General features: G+C 39.9%; 1 long non-coding RNA gene across 1 annotated transcript in view; it reads left to right on the forward strand.

Moving 5' to 3' along the window:
* LOC128648220 (uncharacterized) overlaps positions 1 to 17946 on the forward strand; it is a 37158-nt gene extending 19212 nt beyond the window's left edge. The window contains exons 3-4 of the long non-coding RNA XR_008400542.1: positions 14402 to 14441; positions 17785 to 17946. This is a non-coding gene — a long non-coding RNA (uncharacterized LOC128648220). The remainder of the gene's footprint in view (positions 1 to 14401; positions 14442 to 17784) is intronic.
* Positions 17947 to 26327: the final 8381 nt, after the last annotated feature.

A 26327-nucleotide genomic window follows, 5' to 3' on the forward strand; every position in this document is an offset into this window, starting at 1 on the left:
ATTTAAAGGCATTTGCAGAACAATGTTCTAACATGTTCTAACCTAGACTGAAAATCTACGGAGTTGTCAGAAAACTTCTCAGATAAAAGTCACACCAAAAGTGTTGAAACTGGTGCTATACAAGCAATACTAATTGCTGATATGAAAAAATATCATGCTTGAATAAAGACCCTTCTAAGGATAAACTCAGATTTTGCTGTCCATAGAGACTTTAAAAGAATGTAATATCCTCTAGAGGAATAGTCAACCTTCTAGCAAAAGTAGAAATTGCATCAATTACTTTTGGAATGTATTCCAAATTCCCACACTTTGGGAAAAAAAAGACCAAACCAGGCCATTCCTTAGAATAATTTTAAGTTACAGCATCAGGAACTGAAAAAAAAACCTTTTGGGTATTAACAAACGGGTGGAGAATCAAGGACAACTGATTAGTTTATGTGTATTCTATGACCCCTAGGTACTATATTATACCTCATTAAAAAGACTACTAATATGTTTAACCTTAAACAAAAAGGAGGGAAATTTTGTTTCCTGATCCAAAACACACCCTCACCCTTAGGCCCCTAATTATCAAAGTCTGGCAGACCAGATCCGACAGTGCGGATCAGGTCCACCAGACCTCGCTGAATACGGAGAGCAATACGCTCTCCGTATTCAGCATTGCACCAGCAGCTCACAAGAGCTGCTGGTGCAACGCCGCCCCCTGCAGACTGCAGATTGGCCGCCAGCAGGGAGGTGTAAATCGTACTCGATCAGGTTGATTTCCGGCGATGTCTGTCCGCCTGCTCAGAGCAGGCGGACAGGTTATGAAGCAGCGGTCTTTGTGACCGCTGCTTCATAACTGCTGTTTCTGGCGAGTCTGAAGACTCGCCAGAAACACGGGCCGTCAAGCTCCTTTCGGAGCTTGATAGATAGGCCCCTTAGAAGACAAGTCTGAGGAATTAGAATCTGAGTCTAAAGCAACTGTTTAGTATATCTGATCCTCTGAGAATAATGAAGGACAGATAGGAGCTACTTATATGAGACCCCTTTTATTCTTACTTGTAGGGGGCAAAATCTGTCGAACTCCCTTGAAAAGAACAAACAAGAGGACAGAGGCCTTTAGAAGCAAACACTAGACGGCTGGTTAAAATGCATAAGGAGATCCATATATGAATTACATAGTTAAGAAAGTGGTTAAAATACACTTAAAGGGATAGTATACACCAATTTTCATATAACTGCATGTAATAGACACTACTATAAAGAATAATATGCACAGATACTGATATAAAAAAACAATATAAAACCGTTTAAGAACTTACTTAGAAGCTCCCAGTTTAGCACTGTTAAGGTTAGCTGGACCACCCACTTAAAGTGGTTCTATAGAAAAAACAGCAGACACTCCCCCCTCCCCTTTCCTCTGCATAGGAAAAGACTCTTTAAACAAACAGGAGCAAGCTGTAGTAGGTATACATCAGTATACTTCTAAAACGTTGGGCTTGGTTAGGAGTCTGAAAATCAGCACAATGTTATTTAAAAATAAGCAAAACTATACTTTAAAAAAAAAAAAACCTGTATAGGCTATATAAATAGATCATATACAAAACATTTATGCAAAGAAAAATCTAGTGTATAATATCCCTTTATGATCTATCCACTAAAGGCTCTGCAGATAAATTAATAGGGACATATGCAGACTGCTCCGAAGAAAAAACATAGGAGACAATTATAGACAGTTATTACCACACAAAGCACAGTATTACAATAATACATTAAAGGGATACTAAACCCAATTTGTTTTTCTATCATGATTCATATAGAGCGTGCAATTTTAAGCAACTTTCTAATTTACTCCCATTATCATTTTTTCTTCATTCTCTTGTTATCTTTATTTAAAAAAGCAGGAATATAAGCTTAGCAGCCGTCCCATTTTTGGTTCAGAACCCTGGATAGCATTTGCTGATTGGTAGCTACATGTAGCCACCAATCAGCAAGCACAACCCAGGTGCTGAACTAAAAATGGGCCAGCTCCAAAGCTTACATTCCTGCTTTTCAAATAAATATACCAGGGGAATGAAGAAAAATTGATAATAGGAGTAAATTAGAAAGTTGTTTAAAATTGCATGCTCAATTTGAATTATGAAAGGAAAAAAATTGTGTTTAGTATCCCTTTAATCAGACCACAGAAAATATTTTCTGCTAGAGACTTTAGACCAGGGGTGCCCACACTTTTTTGTGTTGGGATCTACTTTTCAAATGACCAGCTCAACAAGATCTACCCACTAAAAAGCTCCTAAGCTTACATTCCTGCTTTTTTCAAATAAAGACTTGTCTGTGTACAAATATAATAACCCAACCAACTAGCAGTAGGCTTTGTTTGTTGCTAGTTTTTCACTAATTCAAGCAACATAAAACACACATCCCTATTTCGTCTATAGTAGATACACATTGAAAGGTGCTCATAACATAGAGATGGCGTTTGTAAACAGTAAAACAAAGTGAGCTACTAATCCACTGCTAATATAAGGCTCATATATCAAATTCAACTATGGCATTTAATATCAGTTTAGTATTTTAATAGCGATACTACTTATATAGGTACTACGTCACAGGACATGTAGTGTATGTGGTTTATAGAGGTTTATTTTAGCTTTGCATGAGACAAGTACGTGTATATGGGCATATGTATATCTCTGTATGACCTTATATGATCGCCTTGGCTGCAGGCAGCCTATATATATATATGTGTTGCTATACCCTACCATGACTCTTTGCACAAGCTGTTCCAGTAAACGCTTTAATTTTGCTGGTATAAAGTATTAGTTTGGTATTATAACTAAGCTGAACAATATAGGTGAGCCAAAATATATTATTAGGACTAGAGATCAGAACCAAGTATTAGCTTTGGTCAGCAAAACATTCTAAATAGTAACAAAACTGGTACATAACGGGGCGGAGCTAACTGCCAAACCAAGCAGACGATCCTTTCAAGAGCTCTGCACTTTTAAGCCTTAAATAACCGCTTTATTCACAGCCTTTTCAACTGTTATCATCTTTACTGCCTAGGATATCCTAATATAAGACAAGTGATGCCTATTTTCCGGGTCTTCTGACCCCCATAACTCAATTTCAATTATCCCCACGGACCACTTGCCTGCGGCCTTCCATCTGCCGCACCAAGCTTCAGCTCGAGCTTGCACGTCTTCCCCAGGCTCCGGAGGGTCGGGGCTCCGCTTACCTGAGGATAGGTTGCAGCCTGACCGCACTACCTGGTGCTCCTTGGGGGTGATTGAAGTGGCGCGAACGGCCGCCATATTGGATCCCTTGCCAGTTCTGGATTTCGGCTGGATTTCGGCTGTCTTGCAGCTTCACAGTGAAGTACCTGTCTGTTGCAGTTGGGCGCCTGAGAGCTAAACCTTTTCAACACTCCCCGCTGGGATCCATTGTCCCTCACAGCTGACAGGAGACTCGGCTGAGGTCTGGGCCTGGACTATACTGTGGGCCTGCAAATTACTTCTGGGTAAGACTTGCAGTTCCTCTATCACATACAGTCCCCAGAGTCTCAGCATATCGCCCAAAGCTTACATACACTAACTGTTTAGGATCAGAGGGCACTTCTACCAAGCCCCATTGCTGGCTACCTATTACCCTCTGTAATATCCAGACTCATTTGCTGCTCCTGGGCTGGCCTGGGCATCAATATAATATCTGTGTGGGTGCAAGGGTCTTGACTTATTCCTTTTTGAGCCTCTAACAGAGTGATCTCCCACTATACTCCCCTAACAGGGGTTAACAATTGCCAGTGTTTACCTACCGAGCCTTCAGAAGCCATAACTGCAGGTTTTTGGTGCTGCTACACTCATTTGTCCTGCACTGTATGCAATATATGCCCTGCCCTCAGGCTGAGGAATCTCCACTAGGCCACCTTGGGGGAGCGATTTGGGCCTATTCACGTGGCATCTCTGGCCCTTCTGTGTGCTTAGGTATAAATAGACAAATCAGGACTTGAGGTGCTGCAGCTTGTCAGGTAGACCCTATCTGATTATTGCCTGGACAATATAACTTGGAAGCTTAATATTACTTGTTCAGGCTCATTATTAACTACCTATCTAAAACAGAGACTCACAATTTAGCCCTGTATCAAGCTGACTAACCGGCATACTCTCCATTTGCTGTATAGGTACCTGTTAGTGCTAAGTTGCAACATATGTACTAGGTTTTGCCATATTTACACTTTCTATTTGTAAAATGTCATATTGTGATTTTTTATAAGCCCTTTTTACACTAACACCTGTCTCCCCCTCCCATCCCTATTAATCTGCCAAACCTGCAGAAAGGTGCGAGAAAGTAGTTTTGTAAGTGTACCACCTGTGTGACCACCCCTCACCTTTCCGCTCCTGCCCAGCCTGTCTGGGTAGGTCACTTCCCACTTCCCTCTCCCTTCCTTCGGGTCGTATCCCTATGTTCCCTAAGGTGAGGGTTAGGTTCTAGGACATTAGTATGATTGTAATTATACTGTTCATCCTTTGGTGCACATTACCCCAGGCACAGTATTGTTCTTGGTTTCTCTGTCTCGTGCTATCCTGCCTCCACATTGGTCATATAATCTAATTGGCCTTCCTAGGCATTCAGAGAGGTGATCTTCTCCTCCCTAATGTGGTAGGCAGGAAGCCGATATGGCTGGGGCGGTTGACCTACTTTAGCAGTATATGTATGTTGGAGCTTAGCTTCTGTTTTAATTAATGGCTTAGTCTGTACCCTAATGCTTAACTGAATATTACATAGGTAACTAGGGGCCCTTATTTGCTTAATGTGAAAGAGTATATCATTGTTGCTTGACAAGGTGTAACTGTGTTGTTAAGAGCGAAAATGCCACACACTGCCAGGAGGCAATCCAAGAGTCAAAGCAAAGTTAAGAAGACAGTCCTAGATCATTTTTCCCTTCCAACTCCTAGGGAGGCGTCTCAGTCGGCCTCCAGCCACGCTGACCAGGACTCTCAGGATGGCAACTCTCAATCCAGTGTCAACTCCTGTGTGGCCTCCCCTAAATACATCACGGAGACAACTATGCAAAAGATGCTGGCTGCCCAAACTCTTTCAATCACCCATGAGATTCATCGTAGCTCGACTGAGCTGCGTAAAGATATCTCAGAGATAGGAGAGCGGGTGGATGCCTTAGAACACAAACAAGACGACTTAACCACCGACCATACTAACCTCTTGGCATATTCTGAATCATTGGCTGATGAGATCACACAGCTGGAATACAAATTAGCCGATTTGGAAGACAGATCTCGACGCAGCAATATTCGCTTTCGAGGTATCCCGGAGGCTGTATTACCCCCCGACTTACAGGATTTCCTCTCAGAGCTATTTAAGGAACTCCTGGGAACATTTGCTATGACTCCCAACACCCTGGAGCGCTGCCACAGAGCCCTTACACCCAGATCGGTCTCATCCGACAAGCCTAGGGACGTCATTGTATGTTTCCACAGCTACAGTCTCAAGGACCAGATCCTACAGGCGGCTTATCGCAGGCCTTCCTTGTCTGGGAAGTTTAAAGATATCCAGCTGCTACAGGATTTGTCTCAACACACTGTTCAACAAAGGAGATTGTTCTCCCCAATCACTGAGGTCCTAAGACGTGAAAACATAAAATACAGGTGGGGCTTCCCAACCAAAATTCTCATCACAAAGGACAACCAGTCACACACCGTGGCTAACCTTAACCAAGGTTTCATGCTATTGGAGTCCTGGGGCCTGCGCCCGCCTATGGGCAACCCCCAACCATCCTCCCAGGCAAGGCTCAGAGCCTCAGCCCCTGAATGGCAGGTCAAAGAGCAGAGGCCTAAATGGCAAAAACATCTAACTCCTCCACGGGAAAAAGCCCCCTGAGTGGCCACGCCTATAGACTTTGCTATTCATCCAACTTGATCTTCAGAAGCTAGATGAGTATATTTATCTTTTAATATATGTTATTTTAGTTGCTGACAATTCTTTGTTGATCAGAATTTGCTCTATACAATTGTTTCATGGTAACAGAAGTTGAGTTCTTTTTCGATATGATTATTACTTAAATACTGTTAATTCTTTTAGTTAACTGTTCAATAATGTTATTTACATTATTAGGTCATACCGCCCCGGTCTTTTCCTTAGACTTTGGAGCCTCCCCCCCCCCCTACATAGCCCATATGTCGGGCCTATCTTGGTGGACTATTTCCACCACAACAATTTTCCATGTACCAAGTAAGACTTACATAATGTCTCATTTGTACCTAACCTTTTTCTTCCCCTCCCTCCCTACCCCCTTCTTCAGGCTCTTATCTCACTGGTATACTTTATATCATTTTAATGGCTGACAGAGACACCATAAAGTTCCTTACACATAATGTGAGAGGATTAAATTCACCTGGCAAACGAAGTGTATTCCTTAGATCACTCACATATTTGAACCCTGATGTTGTCTTTCTCCAGGAGATGCACTGGAAGGATGGCGACACTCCCACACTCTTTTCTAAACATTACACTACTATGGTCTCTGCTCCCTACACTACTAAAGCCAGAGGAGTTGCTATCCTTATCCATAAGCACCTGGCGTGCGAAATTACTTTTCAAGAAATAGATCCCCAAGCCAGATACATTATTCTAAAATGTAAACTTAATCAACACATGTATACGCTAGTCTCAGTCTACTTTCCTAATTCAGGTCAATGTAAATATCTACGCAAAATTCTAAAGACAGTTGATAAATACAAGCAAGGCAGAGTTATCATAATGGAGACTTTAACCTTGTAGGGGATCCCCTCATAGATAGAAAATCCAATAAACCAAATCCTAAAGACCATAGATTAGATACTTTATCACATAAATTTAGGTCCCTCATGCTCACATTCGGATACTATGACACTTGGCGTGCTTTTCACACTCTAGATAGAGACTATACACATTTTTCTACCCCACATTTAACCTACACTAAATTAGACTACATCTTTAGCCAATCTCAGACCTTAGACCACGTTAAGGACACTAATATTCACACATGCCCATGGTCAGACCACGACCAGTTGTCACTTTCACTACATAACTGTTTTGTCTCATCACACCCCCCAGCGTGGTCTATGCCACATACCATCTTATCTGATATCCCTTTCCGTCAGGAATTGGGGAAGGACTTAAAGGAATTAATCGCTTTAAATGACACTCAGGAAGTTGCTGATGATACTTTGTGGGAGGCTATCAAAGCCTTAATCAGAGACTTACTTATAAGAAAGCAGGCTATTCTCTCTCACAAGCCTTTAGCAAGCTTATTGAATTAGAGAAACTTAACCGACATTCCCCTTCCCTGGCACAGTCTGCTGACATAAAGGACTTAAAAGCCCACACCTACCTTAGAATTAAAACGAACGCAACAACAATTATTAAAAGTGAAACAATTATTTTATTACAAAGGGAATAAGGCAGACACTATGCTAGCAAATAAGATCAGACATAGGTAAAGTATTTCCCGCATACAAATTCTAAAACATAACGGTCAATCCTCCACCTTGCCCAGCCAAATAGGGTCTATGTTTGTCTCTTATTACGAAGCACTATATAACATCCAGACCTCAGAATCCCCTGCTCCTACTCCATTACTCAATATCCAGCAAGTCTTAAAAAAACTCAAACTCCCTACCTTAACAGTTGATCAACGGGGCTCCCTTAAAGCCCCAATATCTTTACACGAAATTAAACGGTTAATCAGCTCTCTCAAGCCGCTTAAAGCTCCCGGCCCAGATGGCTTTCCTGCATTATTCTACAAAACCTACAGAAAGGAGCTTACCCCTATACTCCACCGCTTTTTCCAGTATTCTGGTTCGCAGGGCTCCTTTAAAAAGGAGTTCCTCGAAGCCACTATCATCACTATTCCAAAACCTGGTAAGGACCCCTCTTTATGCCCCAGTTATCGACCTATTTCCCTTTTAAACACCAACATTAAAACATACTCTAAGATTCTAGCAAATCGAATGTCGATTCTGCTACCTGACTTAATTAATGAAGACCAAGTAGGCTTTATTCATAATCGTGAAGGCCCCGACAACACTAGATGCCTACTCAACATAGTAATGGAAGCTACTAGGCTAGAGAAACCCTTCTCGGTGGTCTCTTTAGACGCCGAGAAGGCTTTCGACCGGGTTTGTTGGGAGTATCTGTGGGAGGTTCTAGATGTCTTTAAATTCCCAATGGAAACCCAATCCCACATACGGGCCCTGTATTCGTGCCCCACGGCTAGGGTTAGGGGTATGGGATTCTGCTCTGACTCTTTCTCCTTATCCAATGGCACAAGGCAGGGGTGCCCCTTGTCTCCCTTACTTTTTGCCCTCGCCATTGAACCTCTAGCTGAGCTCACGCGTCGAGACCCCTCTATACTAGGGATCACTCTACATGGAACTACCCACAAAATTGCTCTTTTTGCTGACGACATCACAATATTTACATCTGCCCCTAAAACCACTATCCCAGCCCTTTTATCTTTACTGAAACTATTTGGTGACATGTCATATTATAAGCTCAACCCTACAAAGACTGAGTAATATTCTAGGGGCTTCCTGACAGACTACACCCAGGCCCTAATGCAAACGTATGATTTTAATTGGGAGCATGACAACATTAAACATTTAGGAATTTTCATTTCACCTGACAAAGTGCAACTAATTTGTGACAAGTACATTCCCCTCCTGACTGAACTAAGATCCTTAGTGACTAAATGGGACTATAAGTCTATCTCTTGGCTAGGTAGGATCACAGCCCTCAAGATGTCATTCTTACCAAAACTAACTTACCTTTTCAGGTGTCTGCCTATTAGACTCCCGCGATGTATGCTGCTGCAATTCCAAAGTGGCTTCACCAAATATATCTGGCAAGGGAAACCAGCCAGAGTGGCCCATAAATTACTCCAATATCCAAAATCTTTCGGAGGTATTGCTTCCCCATCTGTCATACGCTATCATGAAGCAGCTATATGCTTACACATATCTCGCATTGGGGAAACAAGAATCTGACGAGAAGATGGAGCGCCCTTGAGCAGGCATCTCTGCCCAATCATATTCACCTACGTGACTTAATTTGGATCCCCCCCATTTTAGACGCAATCTCAATATTGAGAATAGTATAATAAGAGAATGCTTATATTCTTGGGATAAATTGAGACACTACTTGAGGGATAGCCCCTCATCCCTCGCCCATTCATTCCATCACTGGTCTCCTTCTAGGTCTTCCCGACTCGCACCCTAATGCATGGTCTAACTTGGGTCTTTCCCAGGTTTCTGACTTATTGACATCCCACTCTCCAGGTGCCTACCTATCCTTGACCCAAATTGCCGGTTCACAGGTTGCTTCTCCCAAGTTATGCTTTGAAAACACTCGGTTTAAGAGTATATTAAGATCCTGGGGGTCTACCTCATCATCTCCCCGCCCATTGACCATATGGTAAATTATGTGGAAAAAAGGTGGAAAAATCTGAAAACCATTGTCCCATTTCTACCTGCTTATGGAGGGGGCAACCCCAGATGATAAGGCCTCTCATATAAAGACATGGGAATACATCTTACACTTATGCTTTCCTCAGCTCCTTTGGACCAGGGCCTTTGATCTCATGGCAAAAGCCATACACTGCACAACCCTCTTTGAATCATATTACAAATTGCTCTCTCACTGGTACTTCACACCCATGAGACTTTTTAGACTTAACTTAATTCCCACTTCCCAGTGTTGGAGACTTTGTGGACAATCAGGTGATTCCCTACACATATGGTGGGACTGCCCCAAACTCAAACCTCTGTGGAACATCGTGTACACCCTATTAGCCAGATTAAGTATTCATGTCCCGAAGTCCCCAGAAACAGCCCTATTACATGTAGGTTTGCATTCCCTCCCCAAGTACCAGAGCTACATGTGTGTATACCTCTTCTCAGCCACCAGACTTGCGATCACTAGAGCCTGGAAACAGCAGAGTCCCCCGTCCTGGGTTTCTGTCCTGGATATCATGGCTTATATCAATTCCATGGAAAAAAATGTGTTCTTTATCCTAGATAAGATTGACCTTTTTGAGTCGATCTGGGAAGACTGGACCAATTTATTTAGGCCTAATTGGAACCCTAGGGCAGGCCTGTAGACAGATCCTCCAAGCCCATTCAACCCGAATATTATTCATACATAAGAGCCTTTCTTTCTCTCCCTCCCTTCTCCCCCCCCTTTCTCTCCTCTCTCCTTCCATCTCCTTTTGCATTCTCTGACAATATGCTTAACATCCTCCTTATTTTCAGTTCACTTGCGATCCTCACTGTATCAACCTGTACATAGAGAATGCTATCAGAGACAATTTCTGTATTATGTACTATGAATCTTTCATGGGAGCTTATTTGTAGTTTCAATTTCATTCCTAATAAAGCTTTGAAAATAAAAAAAATAAAAAAACTGGTACATAACAACCTCAAATAATACTATTTTTTGGATCTTCATTCCAAATATTATCATCTCTCCATCTAGTAGTATAAACTATAAAACAACGCTTATATCAATATTAAACATCATAATAGGGAATCCTATTACATAGGAAACAAATGTCCACCCTCTGTCAGCTAAGAAAACAGGGTAAAACTCAATTTTGAGGGGTGACTATTTAATGTCCAGTCTGATAGATCAAGCAAAGACCGTAGTATGAAAAGTTCCATGGTGTGTGAGGTTGGGAGTCCCTGTTCAAAAGACCAACAAACAAATGGTGGGGATCAAGAAAGTCTGAACATAAATTCTATTAATAACGCTAAACACAAATATGTCCATAATATATAGGTATGGTAAATAACACAGACCGCAGGGTTAGTAGTATTATAAAAACTGTCCATATAAATATGGTGTTACGAAGGTGTCTATCCGATCCCGGTCTTGTACCAACTGAAACCGGACTTCATCTGTAGTACACTACCTTGCTCCAGACCCATAGAAATGGAACCTGTGGGTTCCCTATCAGGGATTGCCTTTCTTACATGGCCGTAGTGTAGCTCATCTAGTCGGCTGTAATGGGTGAGGTTCGTTTTTACCTCTCCAAAGAGCATCTCTGTGTCCATCTTCTGCCACAAGCGCCAATGAACTACCTTATGTGGTTGTGGAATCCTCAAATTAACCCCTCTATCCTGCAGATGCAGATCCCACCTCCCATTGCAGGTCACAACAGAGGCTTCCTCCTCCATTGTCTTGTCCGCTATTGTGAGCAAGGACAGACCTCTCTTCTTCCTTTCTTCAAACATGGACAAGGTTCCAGGCTTCTCAAAGCCATTGTCCGCATTCTTCCATACGTCCACTATGCATGCCTCGAGACGTGGTAGCACAATAGAAAAAATGTGCTCCAATCTGTCCAGCAGCGCTGCTTGAAAACATTGCATTGTTAGGTAGACCTGTAGCTGAATGGCTTTAGTCGCTATGTCCGGACCCAAAAGAGTAGGATCAGGCAAAAGTTAGTTATAGACTAGCTGTCCTCTCAGAAGATGGCCGCTCCTCATCTCACGCAGTACAAATTGCCATAGAGATTCTAAGTTTTCTTGTCGCTCTCCTTCACCACATGGTATTTTCAAACACTTTGGGCTGGTCGGGATATGTTTTTAGTATTAGGCACCCATTTCTGACTATTTTAAGCAGGTTTGAGAAGTGGAGTAAAGGATTTTTATATTGTGTTATCAGAGCTACAGTACTATGCGACCTCTCAGTATCAGAGCTTGCTCCGCCCCCTTTCCAATTTACTTTTATCATCCAATTTGCTTTGTTCTCTTGGTATTCTTGTTTTAAGCCCTTTAAGGCCACCTCTTATCTGAATGCATTTGACAGTTTTTCACAGCTAGGGGGCGTTAGTTCATGTATGCCATATAGATAATATTGAGCTCACGACCGTGGAGTTACTTATGAGAGGGCACTGATTGGCTAAAATGCTAGTCTGTTAAAAGAACTGAAATAAGGGGACAGTCTGTAGAGACTTAGATACAAAGTAATCAGAGAGGTAAAAAAATATATTAATATAATTGTGTTGGTTATGCAAAACTGGGGAATGGGTAATAAATGAATTATCTATCTTTATAAAAAATAAAAATTCTGGAGTAGGTACATGTGTCAGAAGGTAATGTGTATAGTTCTATGGCCAAAGATCAATAGGTGTATATATGTCTGTAATCCTATATACAGTATATATATATATATATATATATATATATACTGTGTATATATATATATATATATATATATATTAATACACAGTATATATAAGGGCACAATGTGGAGAGCAGTAATTATACACTTGCAATCATAAATAATTCCACAGCAAAACGTAACAGAAATGTACGCTCTCACTCTGCTTTTCTTATGCTCTTAAAGCGATTCACGTGCTCCAGACTCTGCTGGTGAGTATTAATCGCTTTAGCTAGGATCTCAGAGGCTTTCACTCCGTATTTAAATATAGGACTACGATCGATAAAGAGCAGGAATGCAGAGAAGCTAGTACTGTTATAAGTCCCAAGCCGGTAAGGCTTCCTCCAAGTAATTTATAGCTAATAGTCTTATCTGGAGCACTCACGACACACTCAACACAACACAATAGGGAACCGCAGACAAACATGTGAGGCACTAGGGAACTACTCGGAATACTCAACTCTCAGACCTCTTCGTGGGGACATACAAAGCTATGCTGCCTGCGATTGGATATCCAAATCTGGATCACATCCAGTCTCACACCCACTGCCATGAGAAGCCAACTCCGCACCGGTCCCACACTGCGTCTCTCTCACTCCCGGGAAGGTGAAGTCATCAATGCAGCAACTTGGGGCTAATGCAGCCAGCACACGCTGTAGCTGAAAAAAATGTTTCTTTCATGATTCAGATAGAACATACAATGTTAAACAACTTTCCAGTTTACTTCTGTTATAAAGTTTTCTTCGTTTTCATGTTATTCTTTGTTGAAAATCAGGAAAGTAAGTTCAGGAGTGTGCATGTGTCTACAGCACTAGATGGCAGCAGTTTTGAAACAATGTTATATATTAGCAAGAGCACTAGATGGCAGCACGTAAAAGGGTGTTCCGGCAACATGGCTGTAATCATAGCCATATCCCAGTCCCAAAGCACATAACTTTCGAGTGATTAGTTTATAAAGTAACAATGTTACTGTTATAATATAAAAACATTACAAAACAACTTAATAAAAACAACAACAAGAAACACCCTCTATAAAATTGTCCACCCTACATATGCATAAAAGAAAGCTTAAAGAAAAGGAACCTTAAAACAAAAAATGAGACAACCTCATCAGCTCATAGCACTAAACACATTCCATATAAGACACTTCACATAAGCAATTGCATCTTTCTAAACCACGCATGCTGATTAGTGGTTTAGGTGAAACTTCTCAACCATGCCTTGAGAATACACCTGAACCTCCCAGGAACATCCACATTCAGGCCCTTATTCTTAGTGACACAGCATATTCCCCCCCAAAAAACACGTGATTATTTAAGTTACATGAACATTTAAAAAAACAACAACCTTTTTCTAAACATGTTTCCAAACGATATTATTATTAGGCAATTTAACAAAACTATAACACTGGTCATCAGCTAAAAAAGGTGAAATGAGCCTCAATGAATTGCAAACATGATCTCGCCTTAATGATGAGGCACCTCGGCAGCCCAACAAGTATGCGTATATCAAGCATATTGTTTTTTCATGTTCAACCCAGACTCACAACATAAGTTTTTGTTAGCATGACCTTAATGTTATACTGTTGTCTGATGCTGCTCATCTCTCCTATACTTGTGGTAGGCACAAGATTAACTGCTTGTCCCATTAGTACTCAAGGCATCTCTTTCTTTCCCTATATATTCATTTCTTTACAAATAATACTATCTGACACCCAGAAAGGCAATGGTGCACGGAGTTACACTTCTGTTACTTGTTATCGGTATTCAATGTGTTTAATAATTACTATGAATGTGTCAATCATCAGTGGTTTAACCTCTCCATTTCCCTGTGTTTTACAGGGAGTTAAAAAACTGCATGTGTGGGTTTCTGGCATATGAAGGATTAAATTACTGCTTTTCATATAATTTGGTCAATCAGACGTATTAGGTTAAATTACTCCTGCATGTGTGCTTTGGGCAAACAGAGGGTTAAATCATTGTTCTATTTTACTGTAAACCATTGTTACTAGTATATCTCACGTGCACACCCAAAAGCTTTGGACTGGCTCCTAGAGTTTGAACAAATTTGCTGAGCCCTGTACATAGTTTATTTAAGTATGTATCAATATTTTAATATTAAAGTGTATAGCCCAGAGGAATCTGTTTTCACTCTATATATAACTGATATTAACACTACATTTAGAAAATGTCTTGTTTCTTTTCAGCCACGTAATGGAAGAAGATCTTCAGGATACCCATAAAAAGGTATGCATGTCTGCTTTACTTTATTTTTTATAACTTTGTACTTTTTATATATAAGGTATTATGTCAATGTTTCATATCCATACATTGATAAATTTTGCAAGTATTAATCTGCATACTGTGCTACTCTGCTGTGCAGGGGTTCACTCCTCTCTGCTTAGAAGCTTGTATTTTCTCTGACAGCTATGTTGTGTACATTGTACAGTAATGTACGTAAATTGCACATTTCAGGATGATTGACAGCCCCTGCTATCGGCCACCAGTGATCAAGGGTCGGCATTGCACAATCATTCTTGTGCAATAATAAATGCCAACAGCATATGTGAATCAGGTCCGTTCGACATATAGGGGCCTATTTAAGAAGGTACTAGTGGACATGATCCGATATTGTGGATCATGTCCGCTGCATATCGATAAATGCCGACAGCATACGCTGTCTGCATTTATCATTGCACCAGCAGTTCTTGTGAACTGCTGGTGCAATGCCGCCCCCTGCAGATTTGCGGGGGTGTCAATCAACCCGATCGTATTTGATCGGGTTGATTTCCAGCGATGTCTGTACGCTGCCTCATAACAGGCGGACAGGTTATGGAGCAGCAGTCTTGAAGGCTCGCCAGAAACACGGGGCATCAAGCTCCGTTCGGCCCAATAGTAAATAATATTTAATTCGGCCCCATAGTAAATCATAGTAGCACTGTTGATGAGGTTAGGCTGAAACACCCAGTGAAAGGTGGTGGTAAAGCAAGAAGAGCAGACACTCCACCACTCCCTCTGTCCTGTATATGAAAAGACCCATTAGACAAACAGGCGCAAGCTTGAATCTATAGACATCAGTATACATCTAAACGGTTGGGGCTTGGTTAGAAGTCTTAAAATCAGCAGAATGTTATTTAAAAATAAGAAAAACTATACATTGTTACAAAAACACTACCAGATGGGCTCATCTACAAAACAAGTATGCAAAGATAAATCTAGTGTACTATGTCCCTTTAATTTTGAAAGCAACAGAAAGTGCATGTTTGTGAAATACTAGTCAGTGGGATTGGCCCTCACTGGCTGATAGGGCAAAACTTCATCTGTGGACAGTGACAAACCCCAACAGGCATAAAACCAAAGAGTGTTTTATTTTCTCAGCACAGAAATATGACTTTAATTAAAAAGTCAACCCTTTGCTGCTGAACTATTTCACACCCCTGTATTAGAGCCTATTTTATCTGTTTTATACTCATTGCATTTACACAAATATTTTACCTTTTTTCTGTGAGGTACCCATACAAATCATGCCTTGTTTTTTTCAGAAGACTAAGCACTTTTTAAAACAAAATAATTTTAGTTTGTAAAAATGTCATAATATTGAACACTACAGGATGAAAAGCAAAACAAAAAAATAAATTTTCTGTCATTTTCTATGGCATACATGGTAGATAGCAGCACAGGAGTCATTATTTCTTACATATTTCAAACATACATGTTATTGTCCCACAGTTAAAGTGATGTTAAATCCTAGCGTTTCTGAAACGTTAAGATTTAGCATTTGAACAAATAAAGGAGACTTTCAGTCATGAAGTATAAAATACTTCATGCTGAAAACTCCTTTATTTGTTTGCAGCGTTCCCCGCACTGAGCTGCTAAGGCAACCCATGGCAGAACGCTATTTAGCTCAGAGGTGACAATTCCACCTCTTAGCCAATAGCCCTACAGGAAATCCAGCTTCGCACCAACTTTATACTTCATGGGGTCAATTTATGTAGGTGCGAGCGGACATGATCCAATATAGTGCATACGCTGTTGGCATTTATCATTGTACCAGCAGCTCTTGTGAATTGCTGGTGCAATACCGCCCCCTGCAGATTCGCGGCCAATCGGCCGTTAGCAGGGGGTTTCAATAAATCCGATCGTATTTGATCAGGGCTGATTGCTGTTCGCCACCTCAGAGGTGGCGGACGAGTTAAGGAGCAGCGGTCTTAGGACCACTGCTTCTTAACTTCCGCTTCAGGTCCGCCTGTGTGGGAAGCAGCATCTGCTGCTTCATAAATCGACCCAAAAGACTGAAAGTCCCCTTTATTTGTTCCAATGGTAAATCCTAGCGTTTCTTAAATGCCCAGGATAAAAGCAAGACTTTAGATATGGTATCACAGCTTATATACTATTGCCAGTGTTCCAAATAATCTCCTCTGTGCAGTTGAGAAAGCGTGTAATTGAATGCTTGAAATCAGTGCAATTCAATATTCACTAAAATATAACATGGCACTATTAAGTTCCAAAAACACACCCTTTCTTACGTGTTTCGGGCTAATGTTTGCTTCTAGGGGATCAGTATTACTTAGCTGATCATATTTGAATTGTGAGACTTCATTCTTTCAAATAAGGGGTCTTGTCTTATGTCCTATTCAAAATCACCAGAATCTACAAAATAAGACCAATGCTGTAAGGTATTTTTTTATTGTTATGACAAAATCAGCTGACTGCAGGATGGAAACAGAACTACTTATTTAAAAGAGAAAGATTGTTGCTCTCAAATAAGAGATCTCATGTTTGACTATGTATTGTGGGAGCAAATATAGGAGATGTTGGTTGATCAATGGATAGCCACCTGGGCATGTGACCCCCCCCCCCCTTGAAAAGTGTATCACCTCTTATTTCTATAAAGGGGTCACTTGCCTCTTGTAGTGATTATTATGGGGTGCTAAGGGACCCTCTAAAGCCCTCATACAAATAAAGTAGCCGCAACAGGACAACTCTATATAAATACATTATGCTTTATTGAAAGACATTAAAAAATATGCCATGGGGAAAGCTAATCTTAAACATTTTGCCCATCCACATAGAGGTTAAAAATAGAACCCTTTTAAAGTCCTGAGCACAATTAAAGTAACCAACTCATTCTCATGTCTCTCTCATCCTCACCCATTAGTCTCTCATGCTCGTCCTTTTCTCCTACAAATATTTCCCCCCCATTTATCATTTCTACTTCATCATTTTGCTAAGGCCTCTTTTACCTTATATTACCTCCTCTTGTTTCTCCATTTACACCACTTTTATTCTTTATTCCTGTCCTCACTGACCATTTCTCCAACGTGAAATGTTTTCCTTCCCATTATGTAAAAATGAATTCAGCCAGCAGAAGGCACTCCTTCAAAACAATTATCCTGGATTTAGATGAGGCAGGGAACAAATCACCTTTACAGAGAAAATGTCTTATATGCTGAAAATGTCTTGCATGGTATAATGACTATTCAATACATTTTCAGGTGTGGCACCAGATAACTTATATTTAGTAACTATATAAGTCATATGTGTAAATAAATGTAGTTTGCTGAATTTAATGTGCACTTTACTATTTTAGGTTAGCTGAAATCGCCAAGAAGAAATGCTGAGACACAGAAGAAATTGGATATTGTCTTCTTATCCTGTGTATAATTCTTTAAAGTTTAATATAGAATGTAAAGGTTACTATCCTTATTTACTTGGCAAAAGGTTCCAATATAATAAAAGCATAATAAAATGATTATGTTTTCCAGTGTTATATTGTTAATTGTTGTGTGTACTTAAAATAAAACTGCAGATTAAAAATTGTGCTTTCAGATTTGTCACCATGAAAATATTGCTTACATGTTTATTTTGTCTTGTAAATAAATACAATTTGCAGTGTTGTTTTTCAGACATTGGCCCGAGTTCGAACCCATCAGACTTTCTGTGCAAAATCATTGTATATAATTATGTGTGATTTTATTTGCTATTTAACCCATTATAAATCTATTAGATGGAACCATGGCTTGAATTACTAAAACTGCTCAATTTGCATAAAACTAATAAAACATTATAAGATACAAACTTTTCAAAGGTGTTTTATCTTATCTTTCACAGACCTTTACAAAAGCAAAGGATATGCAGCTAACATATTAACTCATTTTGTAATTTACATTTATTTAAATAAACACACACTTCATTGCAACAAAAATGAATATTCCAGGCTATACAAGTTTCAAAGTTTCATTTGATTTATATTTTATGTTTAATAAACCAATGTGTGAGCTGAGTATACTTAAGTAATTACATTTTCTAATGGATTGGAATTGCCTTGAATATCGAAACCACCAAATAGGCACAGCTCTTTAACAGACTAGAACAGACACACATAAGAGTTTAATGTATGTAAATGTATTGAACGTGGAACATATTTGGGTTACACTTCTAAGCCATCGTAAAAACATTAGGGGCTACCTGATTTACGTAAACATGAAATGCTGGTTAACCCCTTCACGCTGTTAGGCATTTCCATGCCGTTAGAACGGCATAGACAGCCTTACTGTTATGGCGTGTTACTTCTCCCCCATTGCTTCCTGCAATACAATACAATATAAGGCACCGGACAAAATTATACAAACAAATACAGGGGGAATTGAGGGCCCTGTTCCATTGGGAACTTACAATATAGATGGGTAGGAGGTAGGGAGAGAGAAACAGGAGGTGGGGACTGCAAAGGTGATAATGATGTTAGTGTGGAGTTAGAAGAGGGCAACTATTAGGCAAGTGGAATTCATGTGTGATAGGCTTCCCTTAACAAAAAGGTCTTAAGGGAGCGTTTAAAGGAGGGGCAGTTAGGGGAAAGTCTGACAGCTTGAGGAAGTGTGTTCCAGAGGGTTGGTGCCTCACAAGAGAAGTCTTGTAGTCTAGCATGGGAGGAGGTGATGGTAGAAGATGCAAGGAGCAGGTCATTGTTGGATCTTAGGGGGCGGGCTGGAGTATATTTGTTGATGAATGAGGACAGGTAGGGGGGGCTGTGTTGGTAAGGGCTTTGTAGGTCAGGATGAGAATGGGGAGGTGGATTAGTCTAGCAGAGGCATTTAGGATGGATTGAAGGGGGGAGAGGCGGGAGAGAGGAAGGCCAGTTAGTAGGTTATTACAGTAGTCAAGTCGGGAAATTACTAGGGATTAGCTGTTTAGTAGTTTCAGCACACAGAAACAGGTGAATTTTGGAGATATTGCGTAGGAGGTTGCGACAGGATGAAGAGAGCAATTGGATGTGGGGTTCTTCATGACCAAATCAGCACTCAAGAGCGGTGATGATCAGTCACTGCAACAATGTAACAACCAATGTGTGGCATCATCGGCTGTTACTACTGTATCAGCTTCCTCTCTTCCCTCACTGCGATCTGAAGGAGAGAGGAAGACAGATCAGTGCTACAGTGTGTCTAGAAAAAATAATATATACATATATAAAATTAACCTTTTAAATGCGGATCGTTACTGTGATTAGCCTGCTTATTACAGTAGTACTGTTTTGTAGTTTTGGGGTGTTATTTGTTTTTTGGGGGGTTATTTGCAGTTTAACTATTTCCTTCAATTTTAAGTTGTTAACCCTTTCCTGCTTCAGGAAATTGGGGGGGGGGGGGTGAAGTGGGAATTTATTGAGTGATTTACTGTTCCTGCTTACTAAAAAAAAAACTATTTACGTCATTATTGCACAAGACTCAAGGAGTGAAACCCTTTCTGACTAAATTGGCTACCCCCAAATTTAACCGCCCCTGAAATATCCCAATTAACAGCAACTCCTGGCATCACAACCAACATTACAGTTTGTGAATATAGTTGCTTGAACAAATTTATATGCCAGCCAGTATCTGTCACAAAATCCACAGTCTCAGTATGTCAGAAAAAAATACCTAGCACCCCATTGACCTATCTAAGATTAAAAAGTTTTGAACACTGACTTTGTTAATAGGCATAGTGGAAAAAACCCAGCATCTGTTCATACTGGAACCAGAAACCCATCCTGGCTACCCCACTTTTCCCAGGGATTATGAAGAGGGTAACATACAAACAGCTACTGAGGTTTCTTCATTTTAACGATAATGACCAGTGCCCCCCCAGAAATTAACCCTTGCATGACAGGCTATATAAAATAAGACCCCTAATAAAGCACCTTTCTGAAACATTTTCAGAAAATACACCCCTATCCAGGACATTTGTATAGATGAATCCCTCATTAAATTTAAGAGGAGATTGCTTTTCAAGCAAAATATTCCATCCAAGCAGTCAAGCTATGGAATACAATTTTATAAACTGTGGGTATACCTGTGCATTTCATTTTTATGAGGGAAAAGACAGCCACCTAGATCCACCTACCCGTCCAGATATAATTGTCACAAATGACAAAATTGTCCCACTACTCTTGTTGAACAAAGGGTACCATTTATGGATGGACAATTATTATACCAGCATAGAGCTGTTTAAAAATGTTTATGTTGAAACCCTGGTCTGTGGCACAGTGCAAAAAAATTGTTTCCCCCAGAAGCCGACATGTGGAAAAAACGTTGGGGCACAACATCAGCTTTACGCCGTAATTAACTACTGGCCCTTCGCTACCATGACAAAAAATGAAGTACATGTTCTCCACAATGCACAATGAAGCTACAGTGCAAGTCTATGGGAAGGGGAAGGATGCACAGATCCAGAAATCAAAGTGAATTGTGGAGTACAGCAAAAATATGGAGGGAGTAGATTTAGCTGACCAGTGCATACATCATTAGGCCCGGACTGAACGTCGGGCATACTGGGCAAATGTTCGGTAGGCCGCACAGTATTTTAGCTCCGCCCACCGCAACCTCATTCAACAAATTTTTTTAAAACTGACTAAAAATATTTTTTTTATATATGTATGTAATAAAAGTTTATTATTATGTACCACTGCCATTCCAATATTATTATAACTCCGCCTCCACGTTCTAATTTTGCCAAAATAAATCCCACCCTGGCTATTGCACTTTTTCCAAAGCAAAGCCTTAGCCAATCATATATTTCCTATTATCGGCTGCTGCCAGCCGCACACTGTCCGATGCAATGACTGACTGAGCACACTGAGTTGAGTGACACGCCCCCAGCATGCGGCTGCACCACACTGATGCCGTGTGCTGGGGGTGTGTCACTCAACTCAGTGTGCTCAGTAAATTATTGCATAGGACAGTGTGCGGCCGGCAGTGCAGAGGCTGTCAGATCTCAATGGAGAGTAAGAGACTCGAGTTGTACTTGGAGCTGGAGGGAAAGTTGCCAGGCCCATCCCGATCTAACTGAACTGTCAACTGAGTGACTAACAGTGACCAGTGAGTTCAGAGCAGACACAGCAGGTGGCTGGCCAGCCCAGGTGAGCCTGAGGTCAGAGGACCTTTTTTTGGCAGTTTGACTCCTTCACTGCACCGTGGCTGTATGGGGATGACACGTGCATGCCATCAGTGGGTCTGATCTACAGAGTTAGTAGTTATGATTTCATCACCTATCTCTTCTTTTCTCATCACTTGTTGCTGTTAACCAGAATTATTAGTGAGGGCCGCTTGCAATGTTGCTAGTGTTTACAGGTGTCATATTAAAGCGGTAATAAATCTGCAGGAAATCAATAATACAAATGTAAATTCTGTATTATTCTATACAACTACATATTCACCTCTTACCAAAAGCTTTATCAACCTGTTGGCTTAAGGGAGACATGTAAAGATTTCCCCAAAAATGTAAAAGGGAATATCTTCATAGATTAGTTATCAGTGTAGATTCAAAAGAACTAACTTATTTAATATATCAATAAGGAGCTTAGGCAACAGTACAGTAATGAAGGTGTAAAATAAGAGCACCTTTAGATGTCTCCCTATCTCCCATATACCTACATTGGACCTCAGATTTCAGAGCTCTGAGCCTGCAGCTATCTGTCAGACCCATATCTAAATTTGCCTTACAGTCTCCCTATCTCCCATATACCTACATTGGACCTCAAATTTCAGGCTGCTGGCAGTGTCAGTGTCATGCACTGGCCTCACTACCCCAGCCTTATGCCTAATTCAGACTTCAGACCCTGGTCCTACAGCCCCTCAATCGGTCCCATACCCACATTAGACATCAGTTCAAAGACTGGCTTACAGCTGCGGTTTCAGTAACATACATACATCAGACCTCAAATCAGATCTTGGCTATGCAGCCTTTATATCAGCCCTATTTTCAAATCAGTCACCTGGTCCTGCTGCCACTCTGTAAGCCCATTACCTACATTAATCTTCAGGTCAGTCCCTTGGGGTGAATTACATCATCATGTCACATACTGTCATCATGTCATTGTCATGAGTCACTCACATCACATGTCACATACTTATATATTCTGATACTGTCATGAGTCACTCTATCACATACTTTTATATTCTGATACTGTCATGAGTCACTCTCATGATGACAGTATCAGAATATATCAGTATTTTGTGACATGTGAGTGACTCATGACACTAGTATCAGAATATATCAGTATTTTGTGACGTGAGTGACTCATGATGACACTAGTATCAGAATATATCAGTATGTGACATGTGAGTGACTCATGACAGTATCAGAATATTCTAGTATTTTGTGACGTGAGTGACTCATGACAGTATCAGAATATATCAGTATTTTGTGAGCTGGGAGATAGTAGCTAAATCCGACAAATATTTAAATAACTCTAAGCTCCTTGCATCTCTAAGTCAGGAAAACTATGTTTAACCTTTCGATTGCATTTGTCAGAGCGAGGCAAGGAACTAAGGGCCACAGACACCGCCGATTGTAACTGCGTGGTAAAGTTTGCAGGAAAAAAATCCCCCCCCAGATGGAGGATTAGATGAGCCGCTGGGAACTGCATGTGGAGCGGGTAGTGCAGAAAGGGTAGTAATCTCTCGGGTCCCAGATTCCTGAGAGGTAAAAGCCCAAAGGGGCTAATAGCACTATGAGTATTAGCAGGCTTGTCTCCCTTCTTAGACTTTAGAACAGTGCTTAGGCAAATGGAATAAAATTGAGAAGGCGGGCAAACCACAGCCTCCTCACAATATAACAGGAATTATTAATCAGTACAGAAGGAGCGGAACCTTCTAATGTAATATCAGAGTCCTCCATAGCTAGGATATATTCACAGAAGGACAGACAAAAAGTAAAGACTTTATTAAAAAAGCAACAAAAGAAACAGCCCCTTTATAATCCCAATGCCTGGGGCACTCACCACATCCTAGACCCAGACAGCTAACAGAGAAAACGCTCTCCTTAGGAGCGATGTTCGCAGCAAGATCGTAGGAAAAACAAAAAGACTGCACCCGGTCATGTAGTGCATAGGACAGGACTTCCCCTGCTATGAAAAAAGGCGCAACACACCAAAATGAAGTGAAACCTGTTAGTTCAAAACCAAAAGCACACAGTCTATGAGCCCAAAAAAACTCTAAAAAAGCAGTAAATAAAAGATACACCGGTGTTAAATGACTCTTCACAGCCACACTATCAGTCTCACATACATACAAATACAGAGCTATATTTTCTAAAAAAAAAAGTGTCATAAAAATAGATCATAAAAGGTATTTATATATGTGTCTTAAAAAATCTTCTTAGTTCCATATTCAAAAGTCTTTTGGTGACAAATGTGTGGTATATAATTTATAAATGGTCAATATCTCCCGACATCTCAAATTATCCCACAGCAGTTCTTAACTCACACTGCCATTGGTTCCTCCAAAAAATACTGGCACTGTTGCCAACCCACAGAAGATGATGAGAAACAGGATCCAATAGATATCCTATTCTAATATTAGATATGTTCTTTAACTTTTTTTCAAAATTTTATGTGTGATCTCTCCCACATAAATAATCCTGCATGGGCACTCAATTAGGTATACTGCAAAGCCCCTGTTACATGTATATTACCCTGATATTTTAAACTTTTGCATGTTCAAGTTTAAAACAATTGCAATCTAAACATACAAAATATGGTACAACCCCTACAATTTGTATCAGTAATTCCTGTCTCCTTACTTTGTTAGGATCAATGCCGATCTAATAAGCTGCAAATCTTTCAAATGACCTGCTCTACCATAGGCTGGTATAGGATGTTGTCCAGTACTGCTCTATTACACTTTCCAATATTTATGTATTATTCTATTAACCTTATCACTCAGCTAATCGAACTCTGTGATACAAACATGTCTAAACACATAATTAAATTATTTTTCCAATTATATCACAGTTCCAGGTCCAAATGGTGTACTCTTCTTGCTAAGTCTCCTAAAGACCACAGCTTCATCTAAAACAATGTGGCAAACACTTATGAATTGACTACTAGATATTGACTTCTTCAATTACAGACGTGCACTATCAACATGGAATAGACTACTGCAATCAGTTTCCTTTTTAAATAATCTATCTTTAATACAGGAGTTATCTTTGATTACAGTGACATCTAAAAATTCAGTACCACATTAGGGGGTTAATCACAATCCTTTAGATAAACGGATCAGATAATATATCTCCAAAAATCCCTATACACTTTAATGGTGATTATCTGTTGAAAATCATTAGATATGCTTTACTAAAGGATTGCGGCTGAACTGTAAATTTGATATCTGCTGTGGCATCCTTCAAATTTATTAACACATTCCAACTGGGTTCTACTGTACACATATATTCCAAAAATAGCATATTGTAATAATAAAAAATACATGTAAAAAATCATTCTTCATACACATTCACAAACATATTTGTGAATGTAGGGTCAATGTTAGAATCAATTGCTCTACCCATTGAAATAAGAAATAATTACCCTATAAAATAGTTTCTAAAAGATTTAATGAATCCTAAAGATCAGATGCTAGTGCTACCAGTATTCTTCCAATGGCTCAAAAGAAAAAAAGTTTGTATAATTGACATTTATAAATTGGAAATATTCATACTGTAAAAAACATACAGCCAGATTCCGAGTTTTGCGTTATGAGTGGCTTGCTAATAACTTGCAAGTTATTTCCACCGCTCACCTTTAATAGCGCTGCTATTACAGGTTTGCAAAAACCCGGCGTTTGCAGGCGATATGGCTGCATTGAGCTCCATACCGCACACAAATACCAGCGCTGCTTTGAGCTGCACGTGCGCAATTTCCCCATAGACATCAATGAAGATAGCCGGTTAAAAAAAAGCCTGATAGCCGGTTAAAAAAAAGTCTAACACCTGCAATGACAGAGCGTAAAGCTTCGTAACGCAGCCCCACTGATGTCTATGGTGAAAGAAAATATATGTTTACACCTAACACCCTAACATAAACCCCGAGTCTAAACACCCCTAATCTGCCGTCCCCGACATCGCCGACACCTATATTAAACTTATTAACCCCTAATTTGCCGCCCCCAATGTCGCCGCCACCTACATAAATTTATTAACCCCTAATCTGCTGCCCCCAACGTCACCGCCACTATACTAAAGTTATTAACCCCTAAATTTCTGGCCTCCCACATCACTAACACTAAATAAATATATTAACCCCTAAGTCTAACCCTAAGTCTAACCCTAACCCTAACGTAACCCTAACCCTAACACCCCTAATTTTAATATAATTAAAATAAATCTAAATAAAACCTACTATTGATAACTAAATAATTCCTATTTAAAACGTAATACTTACCTGTAAAATAAACCCTAAGCAAGCTACAATATAACTAATAGTTACATTGTAGCTATCTAAGGTTTTATTTTTAATTCACAGCTAAGTTTGTATTTATTTTAACTAGGTAGACTAGTTAGTAAATAGTTATTAACTATTTACTAGCTACCTAGTTAAAATAAATACAAATTTACCTGTAAAATAAAACCTAACCTGAGTTACACTAACACCTAACATTACAATAAAATTAAATAAATTAAATTAAAAAAATACATTTATCTAAATTACAAAAAATAATAAACGCTAAATTACATAAAATAAAAAAAAGAAGTTATCAAAAATAAAAAATGAATTACTCCTAATCTAATAGGCCTATCAAAATAAAAAAGCCCCCACAAAATAAAAAAAGCCTAGCCTAAACTAAACTGCCAATAGCCCTTAAAAGGGTCTTTTTCGGGGCATTACCC

The sequence above is a fragment of the Bombina bombina genome, chromosome 2 (genome assembly GCF_027579735.1).
Source record: "Bombina bombina isolate aBomBom1 chromosome 2, aBomBom1.pri, whole genome shotgun sequence".
NCBI lineage: Eukaryota > Metazoa > Chordata > Amphibia > Anura > Bombinatoridae > Bombina > Bombina bombina.